The sequence below is a fragment of the Lissotriton vulgaris genome, unplaced genomic scaffold (assembly GCF_964263255.1).
Source record: "Lissotriton vulgaris unplaced genomic scaffold, aLisVul1.2 SCAFFOLD_2882, whole genome shotgun sequence".
Classification (NCBI taxonomy): domain Eukaryota; kingdom Metazoa; phylum Chordata; class Amphibia; order Caudata; family Salamandridae; genus Lissotriton; species Lissotriton vulgaris.
In genome coordinates, this window is record NW_028253448.1 from 263,729 (window position 1) to 289,446 (window position 25,718).

General features: G+C 45.9%; 1 long non-coding RNA gene across 1 annotated transcript; it reads left to right on the top strand.

The window, feature by feature from the left end:
* The first annotated feature begins 1,426 nt into the window (after window positions 1-1,426).
* On the top strand, window positions 1,427-25,305 carry LOC147660959 (uncharacterized). The gene is made up of 3 exons (XR_015306101.1): window positions 1,427-1,542; window positions 7,289-7,368; window positions 25,241-25,305. It is a non-coding gene; the product is annotated as an uncharacterized LOC147660959 (long non-coding RNA).
* Window positions 25,306-25,718: the final 413 nt, after the last annotated feature.

A 25,718-nucleotide genomic window follows, 5' to 3' on the forward strand; every position in this document is an offset into this window, starting at 1 on the left:
ATTCGTATCCCTTCCCTATGTATATAGAGATAACTCTAATCACTAGTATATGCGTAGACCTTTGTACTCTCTACCATTCCTATGTGACTCTTAGAGTATATCCATTTGTATCCCTTCCCTATGTTTATAGAGATAACTCTAATCACTAGTATATGCGTAGACCTTTGTACTCTCTACCATTCCTATGTGACTCTTAGAGTATATCCATTCGTATCCCTTCCCTATGTATATAGAGATAACTCTAATCACTAGTATATGCAGTAGACCATTGTACTCTCTACCATTCCTATGTGACTCTTAGAGTATATCCATTTGTATCCCTTCCCTATGTTTATAGAGATAACTCTAATCACTAGTATATGCGTAGACCTTTGTACTCTCTACCATTCCTATGTGACTCTTAGAGTATATCCATTCGTATCCCTTCCCTATGTATATAGAGATAACTCTAATCACTAGTATATGCGTAGACCTTTGTACTCTCTACCATTCCTATGTGACTCTTAAGAGTATATCCATTCGTATCCCTTCCCTATGTATATAGAGATAACTCTAATCACTAGTATATGCAGTAGACCTTTGTACTCTCTACCATTCCTATGTGACTCTTACAGTATATCCATTCGTATCCCTTCCCTATGTATATAGAGATAACTCTAATCACTAGTATATGCAGTAGACCTTTGTACTCTCTACCATTCCTATGTGACTCTTAGAGTATATCCATTCGTATCCCTTCCCTATGTATATAGAGATAACTCTAATCACTAGTATATGCAGTAGACCTTTGTACTCTCTACCATTCCTATGTGACTCTTAGAGTACATCCACTTGTATCTGCTCCTTGTGTGACTTTACATCTTGTACATTTGCAATTTTTTCCGTGTGTATCCTCTTAGTATCCTAAGTGCTTTTCAACTGGTTCTTATGTAAAGCGCTCTGACACCTTCGGGCAAAGTTCGCGCTATAGAAAATCGCATAAACAAATCAATAAATCAATAAACCAGAAGCACTTCTTTCAGGAGGGGGCGGGGCGCAGCTCGCAGCCAGGGACCTGATTGGTGGAAGGCTGGTGATGTCATGCTGGTGATTATGGGAAGTGTAGTTCTGGTGTGGTTCCTGTGGGCGCTTCGCTGTTGTACTTTGGCAGTGCAGTGAGAGAATCACACTCCGAGGCCTGCGGTCCCTTCGGACGACGTCTCAAGCCCGAGCCCGGGTCGGGGCTCGAAGCACCGAGGCAGAGAGGCTTTGAGATTCCAGAGGAAGAACCAGTTTAGAGTTTCCGGAGGCGGGACATGATTTGACTTTCGGGGGCGGGACTTCCGGTTGTCGGAGTCCCGCTTCCTGTCGCGCGCTGCCAGCGGCTCCTCAGACCGCCACGCTCCGGCAGGTCGGCGGCTTCACTTCCGTCCCTGGGGGGAGGCGTGGGGGGGTGGGGGTTCAGCCGCCGCGGGTCACACGGCGCCGCGCGCTCCGCCCGGGGTCGGGGCTCCCAGGCTCCGCCCTCTGTGGTCAGAGCTTTACATGTGCCGGAGCTGACCGGCGCGCAGTGCCCGCACCTCAGTGTGACCCTTTCAAGCGTGGAGTATTAGCGCGAGGGCCGGGTCCTCTGGCTCCGCTCTCTCTGCAGTGATTAGATGCACAGTATTACACGTGTTTTATTTGTGCCAGAGCTGACCAGTACGCAGTGCCCGCACCTCATTAGTCCCCTTTCAAGCATTGATTATTAGTGGGAGGGGCCTGGTCCTCTCTTCAGTTCAGTACAGTATTGTGTGTGCTTTAAATGGGCTGGTGCTACCCGGTACAGGGTGCCTGCACCCCAGTATTCCCCTTAAGTCGCAGATCATTGGTGGCAGCTCTTGCAGCTGACTGCCATGACAGGGGGCCGGGCCTCTGGCATCCAAGGCGGGGCCTAGGCTCACAGGTCTCGCCTCAGGTTATTTTAACCCCTTCGCTGCGGCGGCTATTCTGCTGGAACACAAAGGGGGCAGGTGGGGCCGCGCGGTGCGCCCATGCTGGTGACGGAACCGCTCCGTCACCAGCTGCGGTCGCGCTGTGCTCATGACGGAGTGGTTCTGTCACGGCCCCGCCTGCTTAATGGAACGCTCAGCGCAGGCGCGGAATCCGCGCCGCGCAGGTGCGCCGAGCCGGCCGTGACGGAACCGCTCCGTCATCAGCACAGCGCGACCGCAGCTGATGACGGAGCGGTTCCGTCACCAGCAGGGGAGGGGTTAAAGGACAATGCGGCTGAGCAAGGTTCAGCACCTCAATTTCAAAGTAAATAGCTATGTTCTTTGTTTGTACAAACACGTCAGGAGCTCGCCACACTGAGGATTAGATATACAATTTCAAGAAGAAAAGGACAGTGCACCAAAATTAAGTCTAAAGGCTTCTAATGTATCCAAAAATATCCTCTATTCTTTTTTCAAATGTGAAACTCAACCTCAGCCAACGCGTTTCTTTCCATAAGAATCTCGTCAGGGCTCAAATGTCTCACTTTAGACTCCCAGTGGTCCTGAACCCATGAGCTCGAATTCACAAACAAATTGATTTCTTTGTAATCGCGACTAGATAGTCATGCAGCAGTATCAATGCCTAACAAAATAGTATCCTATGGCCGAGATGTTGGCCCACACTCCTCCGTATTAACCTGCAGGGTCAGTCGCTGGGCAATATTCAACCACAAAAAATGTAAATAAGAGTCACAGGACCAGTGTAGTGGTCATCTATCCTCCGTAGGAACCCGGAGGGTCAATCATCTGGCAATATTCACCCCAAAATTGTAGGAGTTAGCGGGCCAGTGTAACAGCCATCTATCCTTATCACGCTCAGGGACGTCTGCCTCATGTGCATCACAGTGTTTCAGTCAATCACCAGTCCTGGCGTCAGAGGGACGTCTGCAGATAGGCAGAGGGCACAGAGCCTCTCCTGCCTTGCACTACCTTGTGCCCAGAGCCTGGCCCCCCTTTCACAACCCAGTGTGCAGTGGGCTTAGAGCCTGGCCTCCCTTTCACAGCACCCTGTGTAGTGAGCACAGAGCCTGGCCTTCTTTGCACAGATCCCTGTGCAGTGGACCCAGAGCCTGGCCTCCCTTGCACAGCCCCCTGTGCCCAGAGCCTGGCCTCCCTTGCACAGCCCCCTGTGCCCAGAGCCTGGCCTCCCTTGCACAGCCCCCTGTGCCCACAGCCTGGCCTCCCTTTCACAGCACGCTGTGCAGTGAGCACAGAGCCTGGCCTCCCTTGCAGAGCCCACTGTGCCTTAGGCCTGGCCTCCCTTGCACAGCTCCCTGTGCCTGGAGCCTGGCCTCACTTGCACAGCCTCCTGGGCAGTAGGCACAGAGCCTGGCCTCCCTTGCACAGCCCCCTGTGCCTTAGGCCTGGCCTCCCTTGCACAGCCCCCTGTGCAGTGGACCCAGAGCCTGGCCTCCCTTGCACAGCCCCCTGTGCCTTAGGCCTGGCTTCCCTTGCACAGCCTCCTGTGCAGTGGGCACAGAGCCTGGCCTCCCTTTCACAGCACGCTGTGCAGTGAGCACAGAGCCTGGCCTCCCTTGCAGAGCCCACTGTGCCTTAGGCCTGGCCTCCCTTGCACAGCTCCCTGTGCCTGGAGCCTGGCCTCCCTTGCACAGCCCCCTGTGCCTTAGGCCTGGCCTCCCTTGCACAGCCCCCTGTGCCCACAGCCTGGCCTCCCTTTCACAGCACCCTGTGCAGTGAGCACAGAGCCTGGCCTCCCTTGCACAGCCCCCTGTGCCCACAGCCTGGCCTCTCTTGCACAGCCCCCTGTGTCCAGAGCCTGGCCTCCCTTGCACAGCCCCCTGGGCCTGGAGCGTGGCCTCCCTTGCACAGCCCCCTGTGCCCAGAGCCTGACCTCCTTTGCACAGCCCCCTGTGCCTTAGGCCTGACCTCCCTTGCACAGCCCCCTGTGCAGAGGGCACAGAGCCTGTGCCCCTTTATCCTGTGCATCATGCCTCCTTCACATGGCTCACAATAGCAGGCACTGAGATCTTATCTGGCTATTTTTCACCTGCCAGAAGCCCTCAACTGCTGTGGCATCTGTCATGAGACCCTCCATGTCTGCAGGACAGATGTGGCTAACCATGGAGACATTCCCGGCCGCCTTTCAGCTCCTCGCTGATTTTCACAAGAACAGCTCACCCTCCCTTAGAAGCAGCTCTGCATCCCCACACCAGCACCCCTCCCTTAATTATCTGCCACATTCACTGGTATCCTGTGAAACACAGCTAGTATGTCTCTTTCACACACAATATAATGCTGTGCAGTTTTACACTGTTTGCAGACAGTGTCACACACTGCCTGGTTCATTGCTCCAGTTCTGGTTGTAGATGGTGGACAAGAAGAGCGACGCCCTCCCTAGTGACAGATTTTTTTTAACCATCTTTTTTACTGATTCCGCTCAGTTCATTATTATTCAAACATTACAATAACGTAAACACTCTCTTTTCACAACATCTATTACATATTGTTCGCATTTTCACAAACCATCGTCCACTGTTGCTGTATCATTACAGAGGGACCGCCCTCCTCTCCTGTATTGTCTATGTCCGTCTTATCTTCCCACTTGAACCTTATAGACTCTGAGATTCCTCTATACACCTTCTACTGCCCCCAAATTTTATCCCATTTCTGTGGGCAACCTCTAGCTGTGTATCTTACCTCTTCGGGCCCTGAGCACCACTCTGAATCTGCCTCCCAGTCCCGAAGGTCTGGCAGCCTGACAGCCCCCCACCTTCAGGCAATATTTCGTTTTGCTACTATTTTCAGCCAAATCATTACATATTTGGGCCACTTTATCTCACCTGTAACACATAACCATCTTGGTTCTAATGGGATGATCTCCTCCGTGATTTCTGCCATTATTCTTGTTCCTTCCTTCCAGTACTGGTGAATATACCTACACTCCCAGAGAATGTGAAAGAAGGAGCCCTCTTCCCCACACCCCCTTGGACAGTATTGAGAAACTCCCCGGCCCCATCGATGCAGCTGTGTCCTGGAAGCATAAGACCTGTGGAGGATTCGCAACAGGAGACGCAACCTTGCACTCACTGACACGTCACGAGAACTCTGCGCTGCCTCCTCCCAGCCCTCGGTCTCCAGGAGTCCCAGGTCCGATTCCCTTGTACGTTACTGTGGTGGCTTTAGGGTTCATGTGGTAAAGGAGTAGTCTATCTTCCAGTAGAGAGCACTCCGCCAGTGTTTCACCATCCTGGATATATTTGCACAGGGCGTTGCTCAGCTGCAGGTACCCATACCTTTCTGTATCCGCCAATCCAAAATCAGCTTGCAGATTATCAAACATTATCATACATCCCCTCCAAATGTCTCCCAGGCTTTCAATTCCTAATAATTTTTTTTAAACCCATTTAGGTTACCCACCTCTCACAGCTGATGACTGCCACGAAGAGGAGACTTCTCGGTCAACTTTGACCCTAGGGACACTTCTTCCCCATCTCAAGCGGTTCTCCAGTTGAAAAGTCTCAATTTTTTATGATTCTCAAAGACCAGTGGCCCCTTTTTTTTTCTTTTCCAGATCACAAGAATGTGGATTTTCTAAGTGTTAATGATGAAATGTCCTAATTTTATTAAAGAGACACATTTATTTATTTTCTGCCAATAGCATTGTGAGCATCTGATACCTCTTCAGTCTCCACTAATTCAACCAGGTCGACACTAGCATAGACTGACTCATTCGCCCTGTCTTCATGGAAAACGTTGTCATGTCTCTTATTCTATTCTCGCAATCATGATGCGCTGCTGCTACTTCCAACACAGCCATTCCACATCCAAGCTTGACTTGAACACTATTTCACTTACTCCCTTAATCACACAATTCTTTTTACAATGCTGGTGGCTTGTACACCAAAGTTCTATGGTGCCATTATCTCTGACCAAGCATGACCAAATTCTTCACGATCAAACATCTTCCTCATTACTCTCTGTCTTAGAGGTTGTTGTGGAACTCGTGAATTCGACTTGCTCCCATCTCTGTGAACACCAACCACTACCATGGCAAATTGTTGGGCAAAGCATTGATGGCGCCAATAAAATCCAAGCCAACTTGCCTCCAAGGATGACCTGAATCTTGAATATGAAAGTCTTCTCCACCACCAAACTTTATTCTCTTCCTGCTTTCTTTGCAGTATTTGCACTTCTAAGCTACCTTCACAATCTCATATATTTTAGGCCACCAAAAAAGCAATTTAACTTTTATGGTGGCCAATGCCTGTTACAAATGACTCTTGCATGTAATCGGGCATTCTCTGCTCCTCAATGAGCCAGGTGGTACAACTCTCTTCTCACTCTACGCTCCACCACAGTAATTCAAGAATTTTCACACATGGTCTTACTTCTGAATTATCAATACTTTTTTCTAACAGTATCCTTGCTTAGAAAGTTTTTTTACTTCATTCAAGATGCTTTCGTTGTCTTGTTCCTTCAACCATTCTTCACAGCTCTGAGCCTTTCCTGCATTTCTTAGGGGAATATTGTACTGTTAATTGATCCTTTATGACCTAATCTGCCTTCGACCCAAACTGACACTTGATGGCAAGTTCTCTTTGACGAACATCAAATACGTTTTGACATTGTGGTTGCATATAAAATTTGTGTCTTACCATGCCGACTTTCACCGACTTGTCAAATCTAGTCTCTAGCCACTGTTTGGCTTCCTAACGAGGGTCTTGAAGAGGCTGTCCTTGCGGGTCTGAAGCCACCGGCAAGAACTTGAAGACATGTTGGTCCTCTTTATCCAACACACTTATCAAAGGAGCTTTTTTATGTTCAGACTGATATCTTGACCATCTAACACTACCAAATAGTTATCAAAAGTGTCAGTCTGTTCGGGGCTGGACAGGGTTTGTCAAGAAACCTTGCAATTTTAGAAAAACAGTATAGGTGAAAAGATAAGCACAGAGAAAAAAGTATATATGTTAGTAATTATCCACCAATTCCCATAGTCCGTACGCTCAACCTCCAGGGGTCTACCGTTAGGATCCCAAATGATCTAAAAAGTCACTATTTCAGCAGAAGGAGCGTCCTATTTTTCACAAATTTGTGAAAAATACGACGCTCCTTCTGCTGAAATAGTGACTTTATGTCAAGAAACCTGGTGGGTGAGTAATGTTTTGATTTAAATCCATAATGTGAACTTGAATGTTGGTTGAGGTCTAATGTATATTGAGTGTTGGTTGTAATACACCATTATTAAAGTAGATGCCAGTGCAGTACTATGTGTTCTTTGCTTGAAGTTCTAAAGTCCTTCTGTTTTGATGCAGGGGCAGGCTTATTGTGGAGTCCATCTGATTTGAGGAAGTCAGACGTTTCTGTGGAGAACAGTTTTACTGAGATCGTTAAGGTAATACAGGGCCTACTCTGCTGTGACGCGCCAGTGGAGTGTAGATCATCAGCGTGGGCCTCAGCCTGGTGTCTGGCCTAGAGTGCTGCTAAAGATTTCCTCATGCATGTTAGAGGGCACGCGCTTGTGTTTAGCAACAATCCATTTGAATAATAAATTGCTCCATAGATTTCCCAGATTTTGTACTTTAAGTTCGCTCTCACCTTGCTGCTGACTGTAGAACACCAGAACCTGTAGCTGTTAGTTCTAAAAAGTAAACTGACTCAATATAAAACGTTAGCCACAACACTTTAGCTTCTTGCCTTTAATCCCATAGTAACCTTGCAAATATAAATGTATGTTCTGAAAGATATATAAACAAAGCATATGAGAATAAAAAAATCTTCTAGTGCGTCTAGAATTTTCAATTCTATTAAGGACACGGAGTCAAGGATTATGATTCTTTTTCTTTTGCTACTAAACACAGCAGCCAATCAAAATGTAAATGTATTTGAGCTTATATAGCGCACAGCTACCCGCAGTGGGTTTCCCGGCGCTTGCTTAGGGAACCCGTCCTGGTATTCCCCTGTGAGATAACCCCGGCAGGGTATCCACAAGGTGAAAGCCAGGCATCCCGCCGCGAGGGGCCGTTGTGGAGATTAAGCAAGCTATTGCCCAGAGTCGCAGAGTGTGAACCCGTGAGTCGAGAAGGCACTGGAGCGAGAATTATCGAGTCCGTGGAATTTTTAGCCCAAGACCCGCTGAGGCGGGGAATTGAACCCTGGTCCAGGGCCGATCTCAGCTTCCTGGTCTGCCGCCTCTAACCCCTGAGCCACACTTCTCCACAAAACATACAGAAATATTAACTACATTTCCCATGAGCCTCATGCCCATCCTCCATACTGCTCCACCAGTCAGGTACCATCAGTACATATAAAACTTCATGAGTCCACAGTTCTTCCTCTTTCGTTGATGCTGCACAGCTTCGCGATTTGGCATAATAAGACTTGCTTTGACCCTTTATACGTGTAACAAATTATCACGATCCCTTTGATAATTACTGTTCGGCGTGGAGTAGGGACCTCAGAGCAAACGTGTCGCTCAGCACGGAGGGCGAGGTCCTCTATCTAGGTTGACCGCTGTGCATGCACTAGAGCATGCTTTCCGTAAATGAATTTGGTCCTAGGAGCACTTCACGAGCCGGTGACCGGAGTGCAAGTACATGCTCCTTTTCCCCTCACTTTGTTTGGGGCTGACTAAAAGAAGCAAGGCTTTGCCCTAGAGTAAATTTACCAGGTGGCGCCCTCCACTTCTAACTTGTTGGTCTTGGCACTAATATTGCCGATTTTCACCTGGCTGAGGCTGCCTCCCCTTCCTTCCACGTCCTAACTGAATTAATTCCTCTGGAATGACTGGACTGTTGCTCTGCATCAGTATGGCTCACTCCTTTTCTCAAGATTATTCCTACATTCACATTCCATATGCACACCAGGTAGAGGAACATTTGGTGTAGGTACTGGACAACCATGTACAGGATTCAGTCAACAGGGCATTGATCAAAGCCCTCCGCCCCTTTACTCAGTGTAGGAAAGTGCCCTTTTGACATCGTTACCCCCCACTTTTTGCCTGGCAGCTGGTTCAACTTGGACCGAAAGTGTGCTGGGTTCCTGCTAACCAGGTCCCCAGCACCAGTGTTCTTTCCCTAAACTTTACTATTGTTCCACAAGTGGCACCCCCGTTGGCCCCATGTAAGTCCCTTGTAACTGGTACCCAGGGCATTAGACCTGAAGAGGGTCCCTAAGACCTGCAGCAAGAGTCGTGCCACCCTAAGGGGCCCCTCACCAAGGTCATGCAAACTGTAATTGCAGCCAGCGTATCTTGGTGCAGAAACAAACGAAGAGTCAACATGGCACATACCCCTGTGCCATGCCAGCATAAACACTGCATGTGGCATAGGTAAGTCACCCCTACAGCAGGCCTCACAGCCCTGAGCCAGGATGCACTCTACCCATGTGCCATGCCAGCATAAACGCTGCATGTGGCATAGGTAAGTCACCCCTACAGCAGGCCTCACAGCCCTGAGCCAGGATGTACTCTACCCATGTGTGGGCATATCTACATGAAAAGATATGTCCCTGTGATATCTAGTTAGAGCCTTAGGTATTACAAGGGCACAGGGAAGCCAAAACAAGCACATGGGCTGGACACCTGTTATTACAAGTTCCCCGGCTACACAATGGCTTCACTGTACCCCAAGGTGTTTGGTACCTCGTCTTGATAAATCCTCACTGATGGATTTATTAACTTATACACCCAGAGTGCCCCTTAGAGGGCGCCCCTGAAAACCTGCCGACTACTAGTGTGTTGACTGACTGGTCTCGACCAGCCCGCTACCGTAGACAGGTTTCTGACCTCCTGAGGTGAGATCCTTTTCTTCTGGAGGCCAGGAATAATGCCTGCTCTGGTCAGAGGTGTTCACACCTTCTCCAAGTAGGATGGGCATTCCAGGGCAGGAATCTTTGAAGGCCCTACCACCTTTGTCATGCGACGCCTGGCCTCTCCAGATAGTGGAGGTGCCCACCCCCAGGTCCTGACCCAACTTTTTGGCGGCAAGACAGGCAGGAAAATTAGTAAGATTAGGAGGTGTGCCTACGTTCAGCCAGCACTACCCCTGATGTGGACCCCACTTTTCAGATTCCTCCATCTTATTTTGGATGTAATTAGCATTCTAAGGTAGTGTTATGCCCACTTGAAGTGGCCATATAGAGGGTGTAGACACCCTAAACGTAGGTAGCCCATTGGCTACTACCTGTCACTCCCTGTAAACGCCCCTAAATTGAGTATTTAGGTGGCACCCCTGAACCCCAAAAATCTGATTTGACGGATCAACAGAAGAAGGACGAAGAAGAGTCACTGCCTGGCGGGAACAGCAGCAAAACTTTGGACTTTTCTGTGAGCTGGAGAACTACAAAAGCCTCAGGTAGATGTGTGGTGCAGTGGCTAGAGTGGCTGACTCCGGAGCGCGGGGCTTACGGTTCGATCTTCGTGCCGGTGCCAGCTTAGCTCAGCACCTTGTGACTCTGGGCAATAGCTGACGTTATCTCCCTGACGGCCCCAAGTGCCTTGAGACCCATAGGGGTGTTTACTGTGCACTTTACAAATACTGGATTTTAATTTATTTATTCAGGTAGCCTGCCAGCACTTCGAAAATTGCTTACAGTCTACCTTGGAGTAGAGGAGCTACTCTCCTGCAGGCCGCAGACACCAACAAGCAGAGTCCGGTCCACCGCCTTGCAGCTCCCCGGACCGGCAGACGCCACGGACGACCAGGAGAAGGTACTCGCGCTCTGGAAGGTCAGATCTGTCTCTCCACCGAGTGTTCAGAAACCCGGACTAACTGGAGCCATGCAGCACCACTCCCCGGAATGTGGGACAACCTGCACCAAGCACCAACCATGAGAGTCCATCCTGGATTCTCACTACACCAGGACCAAGCTGCCATCGAGGGACGTCAGCATCACTGAGACCCACTCCGTGAGTGGCCCAGCTGCTTCGATTTTGCCCCTGACAGCTGTCTGTCTCTGACTGTGAGGTGCATCTGTGCCCACCCTTCCCAGCCAACCAAACCACTCTGAACCCGAGCCACTTGGCCTGGTTCCCAACGAATCAGCTGTGCCCCCATGCTCCAAGCCCATGTTTGGGAGCTATCAGACTTGCCTGCAAGTCAGCCTGTGTTTGGGTGACCCCGTTACTCTTAGCGCACAAGCTAACAGCCTCACCAGCACCCTGCTCCTGGTGGCACCCAAGCCATATCTTAAGAACTGCTGGTAGTACTTTGGACCACGGCCCAATACAACTCTGAACCGTGAAGGTGAACTCTTGACACCGACCTTTCCTCCCATAGGATTGCATTGTGCGTAAAAGCGCACGTTTGAACGTTTTACTTACCTGTGAATATTGCTATTGAAAACAGTACTTCCGTTTGTACAAAGTTCTTGGTTTTAAAACATTTATAAACAAGCGCATTGACAGGCCGAGACCTAAAAAGAAGTGTTATTTTTCTAATTTGGCCTAAACACCACTCTCTGATAATTCTAACTGCTCGTCCACACTATCACAAAAGAGAACGTTAGTATTGTCTACTTTAGCCTTTGTAAACCAATTGAGGACTCACTGGACTTTTTGCACAGTGTACTTATTTTTAGTGCACCATATAGAGAGCCATCTTCCTGCACTCAACCTCGAGTACGCTATAGCAGGAGGGAACTGAACGCAAACTCTTCTTGGGAAGATAATGCAGCTAAATTAACCCTACTTTAGTGTGTCATTTCTTGTCGATGAGCATTTGATGTGAAGGTCCTGGCTGTAGCAGGTAGAGTTCACTCCCTCTTGAGTGTCTTTTTGTATTTCTCAGTGTACTAAGACACATTCCTATTGTGTAACTTACCCAGCTTCACCTGACCATTAGAAACTGTGTGGTTTAATGTTTTAAGGCCTACGGAGATCGTGCCCATGAAGTACGCAAGGATCGAGCTGGGCAGTTGCTTATTTCTCTCCAGAAGCCCTCTGGTCTGGTCTCTTCAGCGACGCTGGTCTGGTGGGTCAAGTGGCTATAAGCGGAAGCAGGAATCGATGTGTCCATTTTTAGTGTGCATTAGGTTCATGGCGCCATGGCTTCCAAAGCCTTCTCCACGGAGTCGAGATTGGAGGATATTATTGCAGCCTCAGACTGGTCATTTGATTCCACCTCAAAAATGTTTTATCAAAAACCTTTTGTGGATGTGGCTTCAACAGTGTGGCACAGCTTTAAACAAACATAATCTATAGCCTCTGGCCCTGCCGTAGCAGGGCAACTACAGACCAGTAAGCCTCATTGATTGCATACAGAATTGTTTTGCTGCTGTGTCCTTGAGAAGATCCAAGATTGGATCTCTGGCATGTTCGTTCTCAATCCCTACCAGGCAGGTTTTTGTTCTAAACCCTCGACAAAATATCATCCTTTTCATTTTTTATTGCTCTACTGGCGTACTGTTGTCATCAATAAGGGCAACCTATACGTATCCTTTGTGGATTTACGGTCGCCTTTGATCTAGTGCCACATTCTAGTCTTTGGCAATCACATGGGGACATGAAAATGCCCCGCAGCTATTGGAATTGGTCGCCTGCCTTCATGAGGATTACTTTGCACTTGTAAGATGGGAAGGCAGATCTATTTGATGGATAGGGTCACAGTCTCTAGAGGCGTAAGAAACAATTGCGTTTTGGCCCCTATACTATTTTCATTATATATAAACTATATTGTTTCCATACTGACCCTTGTCGACACAGATGCACTCTCATTGGCCCAAGTTAAAATTCCAATATTATTTGCAGATGACACTCTCTTGGCTAGATTTTGTCTGCTGTTATGTATGAGGCACTTATGGGCTACTGCAGAACTTGCACATTACACCTCTGCCCTCCGGGACGTAACTTCTGCAAGGCACTCTGTTAAGATCCCCTGGCTGCAGCACATTAAACAGTTATTGCACTTTATTGGGACTCCCGAGCTTCTTTCCCATCCAAACATGCCTTGAAAATATTTATTGGTCCGCCATCGAGGCCAAAGCTTTAAGAAAATTCGACTGTCTTAGACCATCACACAAATTCCTAGAGTTTAAATATCAACTACATGGAAGGAGTCATAGTGGGATCAAGTGACTGCTCCCAGCAATAGGAAGCTGTGTTTTAAATTTGGAACTGGTACTCTCCTGCTAAGAACATTTACGAAGTGCTGGTCTGAAGGGGCTAGGGATTCTTGTCCTCTATGTTCCACCATGATCGAGTGTGTTGCAATTTTTTCTGTTCCGCTTACGCATGCCTCCGCAGGTATTGGTTAGCCCCTACTTGCAGACGTTTACACCAAGGTAACCTGTTAGCAGCACTCTGCATCTTGAGGGCAGACTACAGTTTATTCCTAACTATTCCTGTTGCCATGTGTTTTGGGGCCGTGTGGACATTGTTCAGAAAGCTTTTAATTCCTTCATAATGCACCCTCTTTTTACTGTGCTTGAGCCTAGAAGTTTCAATACGGTTTCATCTGTCATCTGTCACTAACAGATGTTTTATGATAAATTGTATTGTATTTTAATGTTGCTCATTTTATAATATTTCTTTGTGTATTGTATATGTGCTTTTATGGCCTTGGTGGCCAAAAGAAAGTATTTTGACGATGACAATAAAAAAAATCCTAGCTAGACTGTCAAGAATTTTCAATTCAAATAAGGACACAGCGGCGAGGATTATCCCACCCGGAGAGTATTTGTTGTATGTTATGCAATGCTTATTGTAATGATATTGTGTTGATTTGTTACCCGCCCATGTAAGTATTTCCTCGTATAGAAACAAGATGGTATGACGTTTACATTTGTAAGGCAATGATACCAAACTGGGGGCTGTGTCCGGTGGTAAAAGAAAGAGAAGCATAATCCTCAGCCTCTGGTCGTGCTATAGAACTACAAATCTCATGATTCATATAGTAACAGTTATAGTATGACCTAACAGTGATCTAAATTGAATCCATAGGATAGTGCAGCTGTGACAGTCTTTTCTCGTTATTGTTCGAACATGAGTGGATGAATTGTGGAAAGAATATGAAATAGATTTTAAAAAACGAACATCAAGGTGATAATGATCCATTCATTGTAATCCTTGGAGTTAGTATCCAGAATGAGGATTTGTGGATCGGAAAACTTAAAAGAAAAGATTGCATTAAGTAAAGGGCGTCCAAAATGGTAAATTATAAGCATGAAGAATAATACTAAATAATTGGCTGAAATTATTTTTAAAATAATATAACTAAGTCATTAACATTCGATTAACAACATTTTGTGGTGAGAGAATACTTGCCTCAGTGTCTTTAACAAAATTAAGACCGTCCATCATTAACATTTCGAAAATCACATTTTGTGTCAAGAACGGAGGCTTCATATTATGCTAGTTCAGAGCGAATCAATAATAGTAAAAGCTGCATTTATAATAAAAACATTTCAACGTAGATGAAGACTAGTCAGCTACTTTCAGAATAGTCTCCAAACTTACACCAGATGCACAATCTTTAAAGGTCCTGGCTCATTTAAAGGAATGTGCTTCAAATTTGAGACTATATATTTAGGCCTGGGAAATGATCCATTTCACCCATCTAGTGAGAATAGCTGAAGGTGCTGGAGAATGAGATTTAATAAAGGATATCAATAATTGGAAAGACGATCTGAAAGCAGTTGTTCGATTCTTGTATTCTTTTAGGCATTGTCAAATGCAAAGCTCTGGTTGATGGGGAAATGACAGATGAAACCATAGTCTTAGTTTTTCTGAAAATAGAGGAAAAAAACCGGAAAGAGTATACCGCCTAGTCAATAGATCCAATATCTTGATGTCTGACACTCTTTTAAAAGATATTGGGCATAACAACATTGTAAGTTTTGCAGAAAGGCATTTCAAATTCAACAGATCTTTGTCTAGCCAGCTAATAATGAATTGAAGATCAGTATTTATACAGTATTTATATCCCATAGCGTTTAATATTCAGGAACAAGAAGAATACTCATCCTTATTCCATGAAGAAGTCTGTAGGTGATTGGATATTGGTCACCAATTGGTTTTCCAGTAATGTATTTATTTATCATTGAAATAGCTGATCTATGTGTGTTTACCATCCTGTAGCAGGCCTCAAGAAATCTACTTGACCACTAATACTGGCAAGTCCACTGATAATGGCAAGTCCGATTTTATCAGGGCATGTTTTTTTTAGGGCCTACTGGCTCCAACTGGCAATAGAGCTCAAGCAGGCGAAAAACAGGTGTTCTGTTAATTCAGAAAGCCAATAAGCGATAAAGATGCCTTTAAAACTTGTTTTTATCTTGCACATTTGCCACAGAGACAGACACATCATGCTTTAGTAATATATTTCTTAAAAGTGAGTTCTTAAACATGAACTGAGAAACATTCCTGCCCCGCGACAATGCTATTAGTGAAGGCTTGTCAAGGGATTTGTGCACCCTATATGTGGGCTAGATTTTTTATTATACATGGAGCAAAAAATTAGAATATGAAATCAAACACAAGTTTTTTAGTTTTTTAAACAGCGGCCATGCTGAGCTCACATATTTGAAGGTGCTCCTGTGTGTGATAATGAAGAAATGGCGACTTGGTGAAATAAAATATTTGTGTAGGATCACACAATCTGAGATGACTTTTTGGCTCAAACTCATTACAGTTAGGCTGAGTAGATTATTCATGTCACTAGACCTGTTGGTCTGGTAAAATGTTTCTGATGCTTCGAGGCGTGTGTAAGATTTACCCAAAAGCACTAATGAAGATAGATAATTAACTATTGTGGAAATGTGAAGGAAAGAGATTGGAATTTAATTTCAGACACCAGCTAGTTTGTGCTGACCAGGTTGATTTATAGACCCTGGAGGTGCCGGGGGTCTGACAGACTCTTTCGAAAGGCCTTCTGTAATGAAATTAAATTGTAATTGTTCCACACCATCAGTTGAAGATGACCAAATTACTTTTTCGCCAACATCAGCTTGTTCCCATGGGCACATTCTGATCACAAACGATCCCTATCACATTTGGAGTCCCAGTGGGCTCCATACTGTCTTCTTTCATCTTCAGCGTATACATGAAGCCCCTTGGTACTCTACTCACAGATAACATCAAAATTCACCAATATGCCGATGATACACAACACAACTCCACTTTAAAGTTTCATTTGCTTCCGACACCAACACCTCAAACACTGCTTGCTCATCATCCAAACCTGGAGCTCAACCCAACTAACACAGAAATCCTGGTACTTTCTAAGAACAATAAAAAAGATACAGTACAAACCTGGCTAAATTACGTGAACCGTGACAGCTTCGTACTCCCAACTTTCACTGGATCCCAAGTCACTTGGATTCACCCTGGACACTGACCGCACCCTCAAGGAGCACCTTACCAAGAAAAAAACAGACTTCTAGGTACAAGTTCTCTCATCTAAATAAAAAAGTTTCTTCCTGCAAGCCGCTTCAGAACTGATGTTCAAGCCCCTGTACTTCCAGATGGTGGTAATGTCCTACTCCAAGGCATCCACAATGGCACCTCTTGGGGGTATCATGCATGTTGCATACAGGGCCAGAAGAATCATGACTGTGTTTCCCGCCATTGGCTCCTCTTGCCGCCCCGTACCATATTTAAAGCCAGCTGCATCATTTATAAAGCTGTCACGACCAGCACCCTGCCTGTTATACATCCACGCTTCCCCGTCTCTGGTGGCTCTTGGCATAACCGCAGCCAGGGCACCATCAGACTGCTGACTAATGAATAAATATGGAAAAATTAGACAGCAGGTGTTTTCCGTCTATGATCCATTATCTGGACCAGCATCCATGATCCATCAGGACAGCCCCAATGCTACTCCAAATTAGGAAACAGTTGTAGACTCACCTCCTGAAAGAACACTATGTCACAATTCATTAACCGTCCAAATCCTGCTTTCTCTCCTCTTAGTCATTGACTTTATACTCGTTTTGTTGCTATGTGCAGCTCTCTGCCTTTTGGCTAGGGTCACGCTATAGAAATACCACACACATACGTAGTTCTTTAGTTCCATGCTTGGAGATGGGTTTTTTAATTGTTTCTAATTCCAAAGGAATTAGGTCTTTGTAACCAAGACTCTTTCTGAAGTGTCACATCTTTAACCTCTGTAGAGCACTCTAGTTAAGTGGGCCAGAGAATACTATTTAAATTGAGAAGGAGTGTTTGCCTTCTATCCTCCCTAGATGTCTTAATGAAATTAGGACATTGTATGAAAATTAGTTAATTATTTTCTGATGGGAGATACTTTTGAATTTGGTAAATGCAGTGTACAATGCATGCAATTTACTGTGAATCTTTTGTTTGGACCACAACTACTATAGACTTTTCCTTGTCTGTGACAAACCCCTCATTTTCTTAACAAGGAGATGGTGATTTGAAGATGATGGATAGCTAATTTTTTGTCATAAGACATGGTCAAGATATTGTCCAGATAAATTAAGATTCTGATACCTTGAGATCTGAATTGGGTCATCACCGGTCACAACAATTTGCAGAAACCCAAAGAAGCTGAAAAAAAGTAAGGAAGGTGGTGAACTGATAAGAAGTTGCCAGTTGAACTGAAGGGATATTCGTTGCGCAAAATCTTTGGGAATGGAGAGATAGGCGTCTTTAAAGTCTAGACCTGGCAACCAATCCCCTGGCTGTATGGAATTCCTGAGGCTTTTAATGGTTTCTCAGAGGTACTTTTAAAAATCTGTGAACTTTTTTTCTTAACCAAACCGGTTAAGGTCTGTGCCATCCGAGTCTTGAGATCCCACATGTTCATATGAATAATTATGAGAACCATCATAGAATCCCATATCATGCAGTCCTGGATCGTGATTCTACCTCTGATGAAGAGAGGCTAACAGTTTCTGACCCTGACTCATATGAAGCAATTAAGCTTTATTCGTGCTGACTGGGCCAGAAGCCTCGGATGCCACGGAAGCAGGATCTGTTTGTTTGGTTTTGGTAGTTCTCTTAAAAGGACATTTTGACATTGTTTTTGTAGGAAGTGAACGACATAAGCACCTTCATCATCCTCATTGCTTTTATAGGATGAGGACAATCTGATACAACTAGCGTCAGCAGCGGCTTCATCAGTTGCTTTATATTCTTTCCTATGCTTTTTTTAATGGTGCCTCCTGATTCAGTAACAGCCTCTTCTATGGAGTTATAAATAAAAGACTTTAGATTGCCTTTGAAAAGTTTCTTAGAGGTTGCGTCTCTGAGTCAGATTCATTAACCTCCAATTTGCGTATTATTATAATGAAGTATAAATAAGTCACTGAAACTGGCAATTGTTCTAGGGGAAACACCACTGTAACAATTGCTCGTGGAGTAACACAGAACTCCTGTGGGAGTAGAGAAAGCAAATTAACTACAAATAACAGATCATCTATTTTGGAACACAAAGAGTTGTAGGAGAGGCTGTTGAAATCTTACATTAAGGATAGAAGCATGACAGTTTAAATAAACACTGTTTTCCCAGAAGCGATAGCCTTCGGCACAAAGCTGAAAGAAAAGGAACACTGGTCCTGACAACTGAAATGTGATTTAATTAATTAGAGGTAGTCAATAAGACAAGTCAGTAAATTGTCATGTTCAAAATGAGACTACAAAGAAATAATACTTGATTGAATGTTTAAAACGATAGATAAAGTGAACTTAACTGGCCTCCAGGAAGCAGCAAGAAAGAGGAAGGACTGTCACAGCTGCACCATTTTATGGTCTCAGCGTAGAGCACATAGAAGTAGTATCAATGTACTATTCTTAACTCCATATCTTTGCACCTTGAGAAAAAAAATATACATTCACTGAAAAAAAGCAAAGGTTACAAGGATGTTATAGTTAGGCTCATATTTCATTTGGACAAAACCAGTGAAATTCAGCAGTCCTAGTTACCTGACAAAACCAGTGAAGTTCAGCAGTCATAGTTACCTGACCTAACTGTAACTTGCACCCGCAATGCACAGCTTATGATCTCACATATTAAATCACTGATAGCATCTCAAATTACATCAAGTGAGTGTAAGTGTTTTTAAGGGTTCATGGGTATTAAACTCCTACCCAGCCAGTCATCTGACATTGTTTTTCCTCGTCTCCCCGTTCGTGTCTCCTTCCCTCCGCCTCCCATGTGATTCTTTGATTCAAATTGATGTAACTATGTAACCTGTAACTCGCTGATTCAACTGATATAACTATGTATCCTGTAACTCGCTTATCCTCATGTAAAGCGCTCTGATACCTCCGGGTCTAGCCAGCGCCATATAAAACTTTGCAAATATAGCAACCTACTACAAAAGTTAAATTAGTATTCTAGCTGCACCACTACTGAGTGATACTACTTCTACATATATTATGTGTGTGGCTCTGTACTGTATACTTGTGTGTATCGGTTTGTAAGTGGCTGGATTGGAGTATACATGGATGTGCGAGTGGCTTTGTGGGCGAGTGAGATGCTGTGTGAGTGGCTATACTGGTTAGTGAGTGGGTGTGTCAGTCGCTGTATGGATGAGTGGATAGTTGTTTGAGTGAGTGTTTGGTAAAGTGAGTCTGTGTGAGTGGCTGTATTGGAGAGTAGATGTGTGAATGGGGATTTAGGTGGTTGTGTATGTATGTGAATGCTTGAATGGGTGAGTGAGTGGCTGCATTAAAAGGCTGTATGGGTGAGTGAATGGGTGTGTGAGTGACTAGGTAAATAAGTGGGTGCATAAGTAGCTGTATGGGTGAGTGAGTGGCTTTACGGGTGAGTGAATGGTTGTGTGGGTAAGTGAATGGTTGTGTGGGTGAGTGAGTGCCTCTGGAGGAGTGAGTGTGTATGTGAGTACTGGTATGGTTCTGGGAATGTGAGTAGTTGTATGGGTGTGTGAGTGGGTATACAAGAGGTTGTATTGAGGTGTGAGTGGTTCTGTGGATGATCTCAGCAGCGATGTCACTGACCATGTTGTGAGTGATGTAATATATGAGGTCATAAGCAGTGCATTGCAGCAGCGTAAGTTATAGTTAGCTCAGGTAACTATAACTGCTGAATTTCACTGGTTTTGTATGAGCGAAATGCAAGCCTAACTATAATGTTTTTTTTGAGTGAATTTCTAAGGTTTTTTAAATTCTATTTCCTAATTATAACGATCCTGTAACCTTTGGTTTTTAAGTGAATTGCTATGTTTTTAACTAGTAGTTGCGTTTGCAGAGTGGTGGAGAAGGGGCTGGGCCTCTGACCAGCTCTCAGGAATCCAGCTGTAAGGGACTAACTGTAGATAACAGGAGGGCTTCTTGGCTCCCAAGGTCCCTCAGCATCCAAGAGGACTTCATCCTCCAAACAGTATTGTGCCAGGAGACTCGTTTGCAGAGTGGTGGAGAAAGGTGCATGGCCTCTGAAGACCTCTCAGCAATCCCACTGTGTTGGACTTACTGAAGGTAATAGGAGGGCTTGTTGACCCCCAAGCACCCTCTGGAGTCAAGGGGACTTTGTCACCCCAAGCATCAGTATGCCAGGAAGCACATCTGTAGAGTGGTGATAAAGGGAGCGTGGCCTCTGACAACTTCTCAGCAATCCTGCTATGTGGGACTTACTGGAAATAACAGATGGGTAGTTGGCCCCAAGGACCCTCCACATCTAAGTGGACCTCTTCCCGAACCAGAAGAGCACCAGGAGGCACGTTATTAATGTTTGCCCCAGGTAGGTGGCGGTCCCCGGGGCTGCGGGGGAAGGGTCCACGTAGGCCCTCGCTCTCATTTCTGTGAATCCTCAGGGAGGTGGTGGTCTGCAGAGCTATTGTAAACCTGACAAGAGTCTTTCTGGAAGGTTCCCAGATACTTCTCAGGAGCAGAACGACGCCTTTTCCCAGTGCCTCCCAGAGACCCCCTCCACGCTCCCAAAGAATATTTCAAGAGAGAATGAAAGTAACCCCTGTCGGGGAAAGGGGATGGGGACAGAGAAGAGACAGTCTGGTCCTCTTGAAAATTATGTCTTGTTCGTGTTTCAGAGCATGATTAAGATGCTCTGGTGACCCTGGTATAATTTACATGTGTCAAGAATAATTTAGGAGCATTGTGCTATTTGGAAATCTAGCAACTGGAAACTGTGTTCATTTTAAAATTGCGGCGTGTTTTTAACATTGTGGGATTATAGTGCTGTTTACACAGCTTCCTGCTTAGATTTACTGCTGCCCTGGCCCCGTTCCACCACGGGTTTTCCCGTTTGTGTGGAGGGCTCGCCGGCAGAGATTGGGTCCCCGCTCCCATTGGCTGCTTTCAGTCAGGTGGGACGCAAGAGCTGACCTCAAACACCGGGCGATTTTGATGCCTCGGTTTGTTCGTGTTTCAGAGCATGATTAAGATGCTCTGGTGACCCTGGTATAATTTACATGTGTCAAGAATAATTTAGGAGCATTGTGCTATTTGGAAATCTAGCAACTGAAAACTGTGTTCATTTTAAAATTGCGGCGTGTTTTAACATTGTGGGATTATAGTGCTGTTTACACAGCTTCCTGCTTAGATTTACTGCTGCCCTGGCCCCGTTCCACCACGGGTTTTCCCGTTTGTGTGGAGGGCTCGCCGGCAGAGATTGGGTCCCCGCTCCCATTGGCTGCTTTCAGTCAGGTGGGACGCGAGATACGTGACCTGACTTATTTAACAATGATGTCCCAAATCGCGCACAGCGAATGCGCACAGCGAAGTTCTCCCGAAGTTTCGCCAAAGTTAAGCCCGTCTGCGCCCGTCCGCGCTGAGAACGGGCTGCAGGACGGGCCAGGCTGCATTGTGACTTCCCTGGGCCCCCAGGTAACTCGTTATTATGCCCATTCGGATTTGCTTGCTTTGAGGCCTCTTTTCCTTCCCTGCCATCATTCCTTTCCCCCGGAAGCTTTTTACTGCACACCGGTATGCTGTTGTTTCTCTTGTACAATTGAGGCTTGTTCCCCTGATTCCCCTATAGTGCTCCCATTGGCTAGCTCCCCTATTATGCCAACCTACAGTTCGGAAATGGGGTTCCTCATCAATGCCAGATCATTGATAAAGAATAATATTGCTTTTCACGAGTTTGTTTCTGATAGAAACCCTTCCTGGGTGTTCATCACCGAAACTTGGGCGTCTGATTCATCTGGCCCCCAGCTTTTGTTAGCTATTCCTGAGGGATATGCTCTACAAAGACTGGACAGACTAGGACGCAGGGGTGGTGGGCTGGCAATCTTGTTTAAAGCCTCGTCTATCTGTCGTACTAAGACTCTCTCTGCACCCTCAGACCTCTTCCAGGACATTCACTTTGCCATCTCTTCATCCCCCTCTGTGTCCTTCACAGGTCTTCTCATCTACAGACCACCCGGCCCCAGATCCTGTTTTAGCTCTAAACTATTAAAAATTTTGGAACCTTACTTTGGCAAACCCCATCTTACGATTTTGGGAGACTTCAATTTTCATCTTGATGATTTGCACTCAAAAGACACCCTTTCCCTGGTGGACTGCTTGGCCGCATGTGGACTGCATCAGCTGGTCGATAGCCCTACCCACCTGGCTGGCCACATCCTTGATGGGGTGTTCTCTAATGACCCTAGACTATCTGTGGGCTCCCCTATTCCCCTGGTCTGGTCAGACCACTTAGCGGTTCCCTTAGAACTAAAAACCTTTTCCCCTTCTTTACACCAACGAAGTTCTACTAACAAAATACTCAGACGGAACTATAAGGCTATTACTAATGACTCTCTTGCCCCCCTTATAGTGCAGGCTCCTATTTCCCCCTCGAAGGACGCCAGTAATGCTGCACTGGATTTTGCTAATTCTATTTCCAGAGCAGTTGATTTATTAGCCCCTGCCTCCCTAAGTTATTCAGCCAGACGGAAACCTTCTGCTCCCTGGTTCACGGACCATCTTAGACTGCTGAGGCAGGGATGCAGGAGGCAGGAAAGGCAATGGCGAAAAACCTGGAACCCCACAGATAGAGATAAACACAAGCTGTTACTTGGAGAATATAAGTCCAAGGTCATCATAGAAAAGCAGGACTATTTCTCCAGGCTTACATCGTCCATCACGTCCCCTAGGGAATTATTCAAGATTGTGGATTCCCTGTGTTCGCTACAAACGCCTGATTCCATCATAGGTTCCCAAGAGCTGTGTGACAAGATTGCTCACTTCTTTCACGCTAAAATCACTGACATCTCTCTCACTCTGGAAGCACAGAGAGACCTTATGGCTTCCCGTCCTCCCCCGTCTCGACCGGTTTTAGAATCTTGGGCCAAGGACCCCTCTAAAATTCTGACCAACTTCCCGCCCCTTACTCTCAACCAACTAGACTCCCTGCTAAACAGGACAAAGTCAGGTTCTCCTATGGACCCCTGTCCGTTGAAGGTTCTGAAAGATTGCAGGGAAACCTTGTTGCCCCCGCTTCTTGAGGTAATGAACCAGGCTATGGCCCAGGGCCTTTTCCCTGCTTCCTGGAAACAAGCCATAGTCAAGCCATTGCTTAAAAAACCCACCCTGGACCCGGACACCCTTAAGAACTTCAGGCCGATTTCCTTACTGCCTGCTCCAGCCAAAATGTTGGAATCACATCTCAATCATCATCTGACTGCTTTCCTTGATGCCTCTGGGTTCCTGGACCAGTCTCAACATGGCTTTCGAAAATTCCACAGTACTGAGTCGGCCCTTACAGTAGTGACGGACAATATACGATCAAAGGTCGACCAAGGCCAGACCACTTTTTTGGTCCTCTTAGACCTGACCGCCGCCTTTGATACCCTATCTCCCTCGACTTTAACTGCTCGTCTGAGGGAGATAGGGGTGGAGGGTCCTGCACTGAGCTTGCTGTCCTCTTTCCTTGTTCAGAGAGAACAGAGGGTCAAGCTAGGAGAGTTCCTCTCCTCTGTTAAGCCTGTGCAATGTGGGGTTCCACAGGGGTCGGCCTTGAGCCCGACCCTCTTTAACATTTATGTGGCCCCACTTGCCAGACTAGTAAAAGCTCAGGGGATGGAGGTGGTGTCATACGCCGATGACACCCAGATCATGGTGTCCCTCTCCCACTCGGTGAGTACCTCAGCGCTCAGCTTCAGGAATTGCATGCAAGCTGTCTCCGACTGGATGATTTTAAACGCCCTGAAGCTGAACGGAGAGAAAACAGAGGTCTTGATCTTTGGAAAAGATCAAAACAGCTGGTCCAATGAATGGTGGCCTCCCTCTCTTGGAGCTTGTCCCGTACCGTCAAATTCCGCCCGGAATCTTGGCGTGATTTTTGACACCTCTCTAGACATGTCACTACAGGTCAATAGAACTGTTTCTACCTGTTGGGGAGTGATCAAAGTACTTAGAAAAATCGCCCACTATCTTTCCCCTCAAGCTCGCAAACAGACCGTGGTGGCCTTAGTTACATCACGGCTGGACTATTGTAACGCCCTGTATGCAGGCATCAATAAAGGCCTCATCCAACGCCTCCAGTCCATCCAGAACGCGGCTGCCAGATTTGTTCTGGACCTCCCTAACACCGCTTCTGTCTCTCTTGCAAGGAAGAGTCTTCACTGGCTCCCGATTCAGTCTAGAGTCTCTTTTAAAATCCTATGCCTAGTCTTCAGTGCCCTATCCGACGGCAGCTCTGAGGCCATAAGTTCCCTTCTGAGTCCCTACGCCCCCAGCAGAAACCTTCGTTCTGCCAATAAGAACCTTCTCACCGTCCCTCGGACAAACAAGGTTAGATGGGGCGGAAGAGCTTTTTCATTTGTGGCCCCTAATTTATGGAATGCCCTCCCCTCTGAGATCAAATCACAACCCACCATGGTTCTCTTTAAGAAGGCTTTAAAGACGTGGTGTTTCATCAAGGCCTATCATTAATCATGCTCTCTGACCGTATCATTTTATTTGGTTAGGCGCCTTGATGCCCTCTGGGGCTAAGTTGCGCGATATAAATCTCGTTTCATTCATTCATTCATTCTTCAAAACTGCTACTTCTAGAATTCTTCCTTCACAGTCATTAGATATTGACATTAAAACAGATTAACACATTACTATAGTCTACAACTCTTTGTTATACATCTCTGAAAAATAAGTATATACACTGTCTAGACACCTTAAAATGTACCCTCAAGAGACTAGACTATTGCCTCTCTTCTTGCTTGGTTATATGTTTCTTATATATTCTCCACGGTAAGTGATGGTAGGAGTTGTGGAATAACCTAAGGGATTTTAAGTATTGAATAGTAAGAATCTCTTATTTGCTGTGCTCTCTCTATATATATATATGTTCAACCTAGTTTACACCTTAAGTTTATTCTGTAATGTTTTTATATCTCCATCTTTTTTTTAGGTTCAGAAAAGAACACTGGATGCCCAGTTGAGAAACAAAATCTTTAGGGTAAGTGAAACTCCAACTGTAGACATTTCCTAGAGTTATCTTTTCTCAGTACATGCGTAACTGAACAAGACTGATTCTGAAGCGGTGAGTTAGTTGACACAGGAATTCTCCTCAGGAAATACTTCTGCCGATAAACCTCTGAAACAACTCTAGACTCCTCCTTCAGGTGATACGAGAACCGACGAGTAGCAGAATACTAATGCTACCAACCGAACTGCGCAGCGAAATTCTCTATATACACTAATATAGAAAAGGCACGAATGCTGAAGCACTGCTGTTCTCCTGACGAGTTACGGTGAAGTGCGCAGTGCTGAAGGTGTGCGCAAGCTTCAAACTATGCTCTGATCTTTGCGCTCACAGTCTGAAAACTGAAGCGCTAACCTGTCACTGGCTGCCATCTTGGGGGAACGCATGCTTACCAACTCGGTCC